The sequence below is a fragment of the Triticum aestivum genome, chromosome 4A (genome assembly GCF_018294505.1).
Source record: "Triticum aestivum cultivar Chinese Spring chromosome 4A, IWGSC CS RefSeq v2.1, whole genome shotgun sequence".
In the NCBI taxonomy this organism is placed as follows: domain Eukaryota; kingdom Viridiplantae; phylum Streptophyta; class Magnoliopsida; order Poales; family Poaceae; genus Triticum; species Triticum aestivum.
In genome coordinates this window covers 297,239,094-297,251,526 of record NC_057803.1, presented here as the reverse complement: position 1 = coordinate 297,251,526, position 12,433 = coordinate 297,239,094, and positions in this window count along the sequence as shown.

Genomic DNA, 12,433 nt, shown 5'->3' with positions numbered 1-12,433 from the left:
TGTTGTCCTTCTTCCAACGCCCAGAATCTTTAGATGCCATTGTTCAGAAGTACGTCAACCTGGCCACGAAAGCCGTTGCTACTTAGCCGCCGTTCGGTGGGCTGGCGCCCTGAGTCGAGGAGGTGGACGTCGTCGATGGATGCATCTCTTCTTCTTGCCTCCTATAACCAACACTGCATTGCCTCGTGGCCTTAATGTTTTATTAGTATAGTACTCCCTCTGTTCCCAAATATAAGTCTTTGTAGAGATTCCAGCAAGTGACTACATACGGAGCAAAATGAGTGAATCTACACTGTAAAATATGTCTACATACGTCCGTATGTTGTATTCCATTTGAAATATCTAAAAGGCTTATATTTTGGAACGGAGGGTGTATATGGCATTTTTATTCCAGTCGTAACGTTTTCATTGTGAAGTGGGGCTACAGTTGAGCAAACCGTCCATCGCCAAATCCCCACCCCGCCCACCAGGCGTTGGCTGAGTTTAGAATTAGAAGGGAGAAATGAGGGAGAAGAGCTAGCTGTAACACAGACGCTGTTGTCAGATGGGACACGTGTTGATAGAATAGGAGTACCGAGCACTCGTACCTCTTTTTTTGAGGGAAAAAGTAGTCGTATGTCTAGTACTACCACTAGTTGGGTGCGTGCAACCTATACTTGTCATCACTTTGGGTCTCCTTTTTGAACCGCAGCTATGCTTCATGATACGTCTCCGTCATATCTACTTTTCCAAACACTTTTGCCCTTGTTTTGGACTCTAACTTGTATGATTTGAATGGAACTAACCCGGACTGACGCTGTTTTCAGCAGAATTGCCATGGTGTTGTTTTATGTGCAGAAAACAAATATTCTTGGAATGACCTGAAACTCCACGGAACATCTTAGAAGAAATAATAAAAAATCCTCAGCAAAGATGAAGACCAGGGGGCCCACACCCTTCTCAAGAGGGTGGGGGCGCGCCCCCCTAGGGCGCACCCCCCTACCTCGTAGGCCCCCTGGATGCCCTCCGACGCCAACTCCAACTCTATATATTTGCTTTCGGAGAGAAAAAATCAGAGAGAAGAAATCATCGTGTTTTACGATACAGAGCCGCCGCCAAGCCCTAAAACCTCTCGGGAGGGCTGATCTGGAGTCCGTTCGGGGCTCCGGAGAGGGGGATTCGTCGCTGTCGTCATCATCAACCATCCTCCATCACCAATTTCATGATGCTCACCGCCGTGCGTGAGTAATTCCATCGTAGGCTTGCTGGACGGTGATGGGTTGGATGAGATTTATCATGTAATCGAGTTAGTTTTGTTAGGGTTTGATCCCTAGTATCCATTATGTTCTAAGATTGATGTTGCTATGACTTTGCTATGCTTAATGCTTGTTACTAGGGCCCGAGTGCCATGATTTCAGATCTGAACTTATTATGTTTTCATGAATATATGTGAGTTCTTGATCTTATCTTGCAAGTCTATAGTCACCTACCATGTGTTATGATCCGGCAACCCCGAAGTGACAATAATCGGGACCACTCCCGGTGATGACCATAGTTTGAGGAGTTCATGTATTCACTATGTGCTAATGCTTTGTTCCGGTTCTCTATTAAAAGGAGGCCTTAATATCCCTTAGTTTCCAATAGGACCCTGCTGCCACGGGAGGGTAGCACAAAAGATGTCATGCAAGTTCTTTTCCATAAGCACGTATGACTATATACGGAATACATGCCTACATTACATTGATGAATTGGAGCTAGTTCTGTGTCACCCTATGTTATGACTGTTACATGATGAACCGCATCCGGCACAATTATCCATCACTGATCCGGTGCTTATGAGTTTTCCATATACTGGTTCTCGCTTATTTACTTTCCCACTGCTACTGTTACGAATCGCTAGTAAATACCAAAAACATTACTTTTGCTGTCTTTACTTTTGTTGCCGCTACCACCACTATCATATTACTTTGCTACTAAACACTTTGCTGCAGATACTAAGTTTCCAGGTGTGGTTGAATTGACAACTCAGCTGCTAATACTTGAGAATATTCTTTGGCTCCCCTTGTGTCGAATCAATAAATTTGGGTTGAATACTCTACCCTCGAAAGCTGTTGCGATCCCCTATACTTGTGGGTTATCAAGACTAATTCTGGCGCCGTTGCCGGGGAGCATAGCTCTATTCTTTGAGTCAATTGGGATTTATATTTGCTTATCATTATGAAGAACTTGAGAGATCCAAAAACCAAGATCTATCCCTCAACTACGAGGGAAGGTAAGGAACTGCCATCTAGCTCTGCACTTGATTCACCTTCTGTTATCAGTAAGTTAGCGACACCTACACCTGCTTCTGCTATTCGTTCTGATATGTCGCATGTTATTGATGATGCCACTTCTGCTATGCATGATATTTATGATGAAACTACTTCTATGCCTGATACTACTGTGCCCCTTGGTGAATTTCTTGATGAACAAATTGCTAGGGCTAGAGAAAAAGAAATTATTGAATCTGAATACGATGATGATAGTGATGATGAAAATATGCCTGTTATTCCTGAGGGCTATCTTTTTGATATGGAATCTTCTGCCGCTATTTTAGCTTGCAAGGATAGATATGAGCTTAAGAGGTTATTAATTAAATGGAACAAAGAATCACTTAGAGATAAAATGAAACCCGACCCTGCTTTTGCTACTTCACCTATATGTGTTCCTGATAAGGATTATGAATTCTTTGTTGATCCTGATATAATTACTTTGGTTGAGTCTGATTCGTTTTATGGCTATGAATCTGAAACTGTTGTGGCACATCTTACTAAGTTAAATGATATAGCTGCCCTGTTCACTAATGATGAGAGATCGCGTTACTTCTATATACCCAAAATATTTCCGTTCTCATTAAAGGGTGATGCTAAGATATGGTTTAATTCTCTTGATCCTGGTTGTGTGCGTAGTCCCCAGGATATGATTTATTACTTCTCTGCTAAATATTTCCCTGCTCATAAGAAACAAGCTGCTTTAAGGGAAATATACAACTTTGTGCAAATTAAAGAAGAGAGTCTCCCACAAGCTTGGGGGAGGCTTCTCAAGTTACTTAATGCTTTGACTGATCATCCTCTTAAGAAACCTGAAATACTTGATATCTTTTATAATGGACTAACCGATGCTTCCAGAGATTACCTGGATAGTTGTGCTGGTTCTCTTTTCAGGGAAAGAACACCAGATGAAGCTGAAATTCTATTGAATAATATGTTGACAAATGAAAATAATTGGGTACCTCCTGAGCCAGCTCCTACTCCAATTACTGAGCCTATTCCTAAACCAACTCCGAAGAAGAGAGGTGTTCTATTTCTCAGTCCTGAATATATGCAAGAGGCAAAGAAATCTATGAAAGAGAAAGGTATTAAACCTGAAGACATTAAGAATTTACCTCCTATTGAAGAAATACATGGTCTTAATATACCACCCGTTGAAGAAACATATGATCTCAATTCTTTATTTACTGAAGAACCTCCTGATCTCGATATCCCGGCACAGGTAGTAAAGGTAAATTCTCTTTATAGATATGATAAAACTGAAGTCCCTCCTACTAAAATTGCTAGTCAGTGCTTGGATGAGTTTGATAACTTTATGTTTAAGCAAGACGACTTCAATGCTTATTTTGGTAGACAATTAAAAGAAAATGCTTATATGGTTAGACGCTTGGGTGATTATATGGCTAATATTAAAGGTGAACTTAAACTTGTTAGCAAACATGCTTCTATGGTTACCACTCAAGTAGAACAAGTACTTAAAGCTCAAAAACAAGTGCTTGATGAAATGAATAGTAAGAAAAATGATTATGCTGTTAGAGTGGCTACTAGAACTGGTAGAATGACCTAGGAACCTTTGTATCCTAAAGGCTACCCTAAGAGAATCGAGCAAGATTCTCAAAGAAATAATAATGATGTTCCTAGTTCTTCTAAAAAGAAGAAGAAGAAAAATGATAGAACTGTGCAAACTTCTAGTGAACCTATTGCTGAACCACCTGATAATCCAAATGATATATCTATGTCTGATGCTGAAACACAATCTGGTAATGAACATGAACCTAATGAAAATATTAATGATGATGTTCATGATGATGCTCAACCTAGTAATGACAATGATGTAGAAATTGAACCTGCTGTTGATCTTGATAACCCACAATCAAAGAATCAACATTATGATAAAAGAGACTTTGTTGCTAGGAAACATGGTAAAGAAAGGGAACCTTGGGTTCAGAAACCCATGCCTTTTCCTCCAAAATCATCCAAGAAAAAGGATGATGAGGATTTTGAGCGCTTTGCTGAAATGATTAGACCTATCTTTTTGCGTATGCGATTAACTGATGTGCTCAAAACAAATCCTTATGCTAAATATATGAAGGATATCATTACTAATAAAAGAAAGATACCGGAAGCTGAGATTTCCACCATGCTTGCTAATTATACTTTTAAGGGTGGAATACCAAAGAAACTTGGAGATCCCGGAGTACCTACTATACCTTGCTCCATTAAAAGAAATTATATTAAAATTGCTTTATGTGATCTTGGAGCCGGTGTTAGTGTTATGCCTCTCTCTTTATATCGTAGACTTGACTTGAATAAGTTGACACCTACTGAAATATCTTTGCAAATGGCTGATAAATCAACTGCTATACTTGTCGGTATTTGTGAGGATGTGCCTGTTGTGGTTCCAAATGTTACTATTTTAACGGACTTTGTTATTCTTGATATTCCTGAGGATGATAGTATGTCTATTATTCTTGGAAGACCTTTTCTTAATACTGAAGGGGCTGCTATTGATTGCAACAAAGGCAATGTCACTTTTCATGTTAATGGTAATGAGCATACGGTACACTTTCCGAGGAAACAACCTCAAGTTCATAGTATCAACTCCATTGGAAAAATTCCATCGATTATAATTGGAGGTTTTGAATTTCCTCTTCCTACTGTCAAAAAGAAATATGATATACTTATTATAGGGGACGTGCATATCCCCGTTGAGGTAACTTAGTGTTATTCGAAATTTCTCTGGTTTCATGATTATCGGAATGAGTTTGTTAACAAGACTTGATCAACCTTGTTAGTGGATTCTTTTTGATGAGCATGGGATGGATGAAACTAGAAGCACAAACTTCTGTACCCCACTTTTACTTTCTGTTATTTATATTAAATAAAGTAAAAATAGTATTTTCAGTCTGTTTCCTGGCTTATCCGTGCAATATCAAAATATCCCGAAAATAAAAGTCCTTAGAATGCCATGCCAATTTAATATGATTTTTTCGGGAATATTTGAGGATTTACTATGCAAAAATTACCGTGGGAGGAGCTGCCACCTGGCCACGAGGGTGGTGGGCGCCCCCCTATAGGGCGCGCCCCCTGCCTCGTGGGCCCACAGTGGCCCTCCTCCACTTATCCCAGCACCCAGCTTCTTCCTCTGTCTCACACAACCCCGAAAAACCAACTCAAGCATGAGTTCCAGTCACTTTTGCTGTGATTTTCGATCTCCTTGCTCAAAGCACCTCTCGCAAAACTGCTTGGGGAGATTGTTCCTTGGTATGTGACTCCTCCATTGGCCCAATTAGTTTTTGTTCTAGTGCTTTATTCTTTGCAAATTTGTGCTGCATAGGTGACCATGTTCTTGAGCTTGCATGTCAAATTTATATGGTTCCAAGTAATTCTAATGCTTGATATAGGCTCTAGGCACTTGTAGGAGTAGTTGCTATCAATATTATTGAGTTTGGTTTACTTTTGTTTGAAGTTACTAAGAATTTCAGATTATTTCAGAAAAATAACAAGGAGATTTTTGAGGGGCTCATCGAGCCAAAGCTCGAAGGAAAAGGCACCGAAGCCTAAGTATAATTTGCCGCGCACCACGGAGATTCGGGCGTGTGAATGGCCTTCTGAAGATTTCTTGAGAGCAGCCGGTATCTATGAAGATTTTCATGAATTGGCTCACAATGCAGGCCTCACCGCTTTCCTCCACGACCAATGCGATCAGTATCTCTTACTCACAAATACTTTTGTGCAAAACTTTCATTTTCATTCTAGGAACTCACCACCTACGGTGGAGTTTCATTTATATGATGAGCATAAGGAGATGTCACTTTATGATTTCTGTCGGATTTGTTTAGTCCCTTTTGAGGGCAAGACAGAAGAACCACATCATGATGATGTGGCTGGGTTTATTGATACTATCACTGTAGGAGAAACTAGGAAGGTTTCCAATGCACGAATCACTAGCATACATTTTCCTGTTTTACGTTACTTTGCATTATTTGCTAGTCGTTGTTTAATTGGACACGGAAACTGTGGAAACCTTAGCATCCCTGATATAATTATTCTGCACCACGGTTTATATAGTGATAACACTTTTAGCATGGGCGGTATTATTGCTAGATGGTTAAGTATGAACCGTACTAAGGGTCCCATCTTTGGAGGCGTCTATGCCACACTCCTAGCTGCACATTTTAACATACCTATTAGGCATGCTGAGAAGGAAGAAAAGGTGCTGCCCCATGTTTATCTAGATCATAAAAGTATGGTGGCACATGATTTTATTGTTAAGAATAGGGCAGGAGAGCTTAAGTATCAATTGTTCTTTAACAAACAACATCCTGAGACTATTATCCTGCCTGCTCCTTCTTTGTTTAATTTTGTAGGACCCTACCTCGTTACGTGGGCTACCGTCCAAGCTTACAAGAATCCTGCACCAGCCCCGGAACAGGAACCACAAGATGAGCCTCCACGACAATCTGTTTATTCTTGGGATCCAGAGATGACTGTCAGCCAGTGGCAGTCAGAGTCTTCTTCTTCATCACAGTATGATCCCAACTATTCCTCCTCATCACAATACGACCCCAACAACTATTATTATGGATATCCGCCAGGCCAGCCGTGGCCATAGACCAACTTAGGCCAAAAGCCTAAGCTTGGGGGAGTACATATTTCTCACCGACATTACATTTATGTTCACACACACTCATTGCTAGATATCGGTGCTCATACTCTTTCATTGTAATATCCATGCTAGTTTATTTTCTTTTTCCTGCTTTCTTCTTGTGTGCTTGTTAAACCTTAAGAAAAACCAAAAAATTAGTAGTAGTTTATTTTTCTGCTGTAGTAGTAATAATTAAAAAGAAAACCCAAAAATATTTCCCATTCTTCTTTTGCTTGTTGGGAGCTTTCCCGTGTAAATAGTTTTATTTCTTTTCTTTTCTTTGGGGTCAGTAGGAGAAGACCATAATTAAATTGTTGAAGTGACTCTTATATGCATTATTGTTAATTTAACCAAGAGCCCATATTGCCTTGTCTTCTCCTGTTTATTGAATGCTCGCAGATTCCAGCTTAGTCCAATGCACATACACTCTTATTATTATTCACACCATTCGGTCATGCAAGTGAAAGGCAATTATGATGATATATGATGGACTGACTGAGATGCGAAAACCTGGTATGAACTCGACCTCTTTTGTTTTGTAAATATGATGAGTCCCTCGTTCTTGATTTAGCTTATTATGAATAAACATGTTTGCAATGACAATTAGATATCGTAGTTGCTTGTGCCATGCTTGATTAGCTATGAGTTATAATGATTTACCTTGTGTGCCAACATGCTATTGAGATGGTTATGATGTGGTATGATGGGGTGGTATCCTCCTTTGAATGATTTAAGTGACTTGACTTGGCACATGTTCACGCATGTAGTTGAAACAAAATCAACATAGCCTTCACGATATTTATGTTCATGGTGGATTATATCCTACTCATGCTTGCATCCAATGTTTATTAATTTTAATGCATGTACATGGCTGTTGTCGCTCTCTAGTTGGTCGCTTCCCAGTCTTTTGCTAGCCTTCACCTGTACTAAGCGTGAATACTGCTTGTGCATCCAATCCCTTAAACCCCAAAGTTATTCCAGATGAGTCCACTGTACCTTCCTATATGCAGTATCTACCTGCCATTCCAAGTAAATTTGTATGTGCCAAACTCTAAACCTTCAAATAAACATTTTGTTTTGTATGCTCGAATAGCTCATGTATCAACCAAGGTTGTCCTTATCTTCCGTGTTAGGCAGGTTATTCTCAAGAGGAGTGGACTCCGCTCCTCACTCACGAGAAAATGGCTGGTCACCGAGATGCCCAGTCCCATGCTTTATGCAAAACAAATCAAAATTAATTGCAAACAAAACTCCCCCTGGGACCTGATGTATGTTGGAGGCACTCTTTGTTTCGAGCAAGCCATGGATTGATGTTTGTTGGTGGAGGGGGAGTATAAACTTTACCATTCTGTTTGGGAACCGCCTATAGTGTGTGTAGCATGGGAGATATCGCCATCTCTTGGTTGTTATGTTGACAATGAAAGTATACCGCTCAAAATACAATTTATCTCTATTTCAAAACCGAGCTCTGGCACCTCTACAAATCCCTGCTTCCCTCTGCGAAGGGCATATCCATTTACTTTTATGTTGAGTCATCACCCTCTTATTAAAACGCACTAGCTGGAGAGCACAGCTGTCATTTGCATTCGTCACTATTAATCTATGTTGGGTGTGACTATGATTGGATCTATTTTACCATTAATTACAATGTCTAGTCAGTCCTTGATCTTTAAAGGTGCTCTACATTTATGTTTTGCGGTCTCAGAAAGGGCTAGCGAGATACCATCTTGTTATATCATATTATGATTGTTTTGAGAAAGTGTTGTCATCCGAGATTTATTATTATGACTTGCTAGTTGATTATGCTATTGATATGAGTAATTATGAGACCTGAGAATTATTGCAAATGTGGTTAGTTATGATCTATGCTGAAAACTTGAATGCTGGCTTGACATAGTTACAATAACAAGAGCAAACAGAGTTTGTAAAAGTTTTTCTTTCTTTCTTTCAGTTTGTCAACTGAATTGCTTGAGGACAAGCAAGGGTTTAAGCTTGGGGGAGTTGATACGTCTCCGTCGTATCTACTTTTCCAAACAATTTTTCCCTTGTTTTGGACTCTAACTTGTATGATTTGAATGGAACTAACCCAGACTGACGCTGTTTTCAGCAGAATTGCCATGGTGTTGTTTTATGTGCAGAAAACAAATATTCTTGGAATGACCTGAAACTCCACAGAACATCTTAGAAGAAATAATAAAAATCCTCGCCAAAAATGAAGACCAGGTGGCCCACACCCTTCTCACGAGGGTGGCCCCCCCCCTAGGGCATGCCCCCTACCTCGTGGGCCCCCTAGATGCCCTCCGACGCCAACTCCAACTCTATATATTTGCTTTCGGAGAGAAAAAAATCAAAGAGAAGAAATCATCGCGTTTTACGATACAGAGCCACCGCCAAGCCCTAAAACCTCTTGGGAGGGCTGATCCGGAGTCCATTCGGGGCTCCAGATAGGGGGATTCATCACTGTCGTCATCATCAACCATCCTCCATCACCAATTTCATGATGATCACCGCTGTGCGTGAGTAATTCCATCGTAGGCTTGCTGGAGGGTGATGGGTTGGATGAGATTTATCATGTAATCGAGTTAGTTTTGTTAGGGTTTGATCCCTAGTATCCATTATGTTCTGAGATTGATGTTGCTATGACTTTGCTATGCTTAATACTTGTCACTAGGGCCCGAGTGCCATGATTTCAGATCTGAACCTATTATGTTTTCATGAATATATGTGAGTTCTTGATCCTATCTTGCAAGTCTACAGTCACCTACTATGTGTTATGATCCGGCAACCCCGAAGTGACAATAATCGGGACCACTCCCGGTGATGACCATAGTTTGAGGAGTTCATGTATTCACTATGTGCTAATGCTTTGTTCCGGTTCTCTATTAAAAGGAGGCCTTAATATCCCTTAGTTTCCAATAGGACCCTGCTGCCACGGGAGGGTAGCACAAAAGATGTCATGCAAGTTCTTTTCCATAATCACGTATGACTATATACGGAATACATGCCTACATTACATTGATGAATTGGAGCTAGTTCTGTGTCACCCTATGTTATGACTGTTACATGATGAACCGTATTCGGCATAATTATCCATCACTGATCCGGTGCCTACGAGTTTTCCATATACTAGTTCTCGCTTGTTTACTTTCCCGCTGCTACTATTACGAATCACTACTAAATACCAAAAACATTACTTTTGCTGTCTTTACTTTTGTTGCCGCTACCACCACTATCATATTACTTTGCTACTAAACACTTTGCTGCAGATACTAAGTTTCTAGGTGTGGTTGAATTGACAACTCAGCTGCTAATACTTGAGAATATTCTTTGGCTCCCCTTGTGTCGAATCAATAAATTTGGGTTGAATACTCTACCCTCGAAAGCTGTTGCGATCCCCTATACTTGTGGGTTATCACTTCACCATACATATTTTTTCATGCATTTATCCTCCTATAGCTATATGTACTCCTAGGCTATTTCCATGTGCTCCCTTTCGCCGACATGTGGGACATAGAGCATCTGGGTCATAGTGCATGCACGACTCGGAGCATATGCCAGGGTACTTTACATTTCAGACCACATGAATTACATGGAAACCCCCCGCAGAAGAATAAATAAATAAATGAATTACTACATGAAACGGATTATTTTTGTAGAAACCGGAGCACGTTCATTAATTGGACATAACACGTTTATAAAAAACTACCGGACCTAAACCAGTCTAAGGGCCTCTTTGATTCGCAGGATACTGAAAACACATGAATGGGGAAAGTATGATGGTGATGAACCGAGACGAGGATAACTCTAACTCAGTTAGAGGTTCGAGTAAGATTCTTACCCTAAACTAACTCTAAACCAAAGAGGTGTATGGATGGCAGGGTTAGATTGACAATAAATGTCTTTCTCAATCATTTGACTACTTTGGACCCTATTTCCTACCGGATTTGGTGTGGTCGACTCTGGTGTGGCCTCCTCTCGCTCACAATTGACATAAACGAACCATCTTTACAAATCAAGCATGCAAAACATGTTAAATTTTACTTTGTCCATACAAATGAGATATCCCACTTAAACATACAAGTCCTCAATCAAGCTTCACAAAAAATACACTCCATGAAACAAAGCATGAGCTAACTCATCACGGAAGTCATCCACGATAGGGACGGAGCCCGGAGCCCCTCACGCACCCAGGGAGGAGCTCGTCATTGCCGCTCTGGAGGAAGGCTCTGTAGAGCCCAAGCCCCGGGAACCCCTCCAACGCCGGCACTTGCGAGTTGAGGTCGACACCGGCATGGGTAGCAGGGCCACTTGCCAACGGCTGCGAAACGAATCTTTGGGCCTATAGAAATAATGCAAGCCTGAACTGAAATACCTAGAAAGGTGAACTGAATCTTTGGGACTCTAGAAGTAATGCAAGCCATAAACTGAAATACCTAAAAAGGTGAACTGAATCTTTGGGCCTCTAGAAATAATGCAACCCTTGCACTGAAATACCTAGAAAGGTGAACTGATTCTTTGGGCCTCTAGAAATAATGCAAGCCTGAAACTGAAATCCCTAGAAAGGTGAACTGAATCTTTGGGCCTCTAGAAAGATTTATTACCTCCTTAAGAAGCATCAAACAATTCCATGCATGCACCACAAATCTATACCAAGTTTAATCAGGATCTACTTTTCCAAATCGGAATTAGCGCTAGAGCGAGCAAGATCAATGATATGGCTGTGAGACAGAGAAGGAACGAACAAACTCACCCTCTCGCGACCTCCCTGGTAGATGCGCCGCCACCGTGCATGACAGAGGGAGAAAAAGGACCGGTGAAGGGGGAGCGGGGCGAGCTTTGAAGGTCGGAGGGAAAGGGCGGCCGGAGGAGAGAGAGGGCGAGCAGCCGAGCGGCGCTTGGGAGGGAGGCCCGATGGGGAACAGAGAGGAGTCGTGCGAGGGGGGGGGGGCGGAGGGAGCGATCTGGTGCGGGCAGGGGAGATTTTTTTAGTTCTCTTTTAGTGGGCCCGAGGAGAACTAACCCAATTAGAACCTTTCCACCGGGCTAGTTTTTTAGCTGGGTTAGAGCGAACTAGCTCAAACTAACCCCTCTGTTTGGATAATTTGAGGCTATTTCAACCCAAACTAGCTCTAACTCAGGGATCCAAACAAAGAGGAGTAGTACTGTACATGCTACAGTCTGGATCATAGCACATTGTTTTTATGGCCATATCAACACATTATTTTGTACTGCTGGTTCACTGGGCTGCCATGGTTCACACTCCTCCGACATGAGTAGTAGTACTACTAGTATATACCACATGATTCTTTGCTCCTTCTTACTACTACATACTTTGCCGACATGTGGGAGAGCCAGCATCCGGGTCGACGTGTCATGCACCAGATTAGAGTGCGGAACGGAAGGGGGGCATTACCCCGGTCGTACCGCCAATAATTCATGACTATAGTGTGTAGTCATATCACAAGTCTTTCCAGCAGCAACACGCCGTCAAATCGCG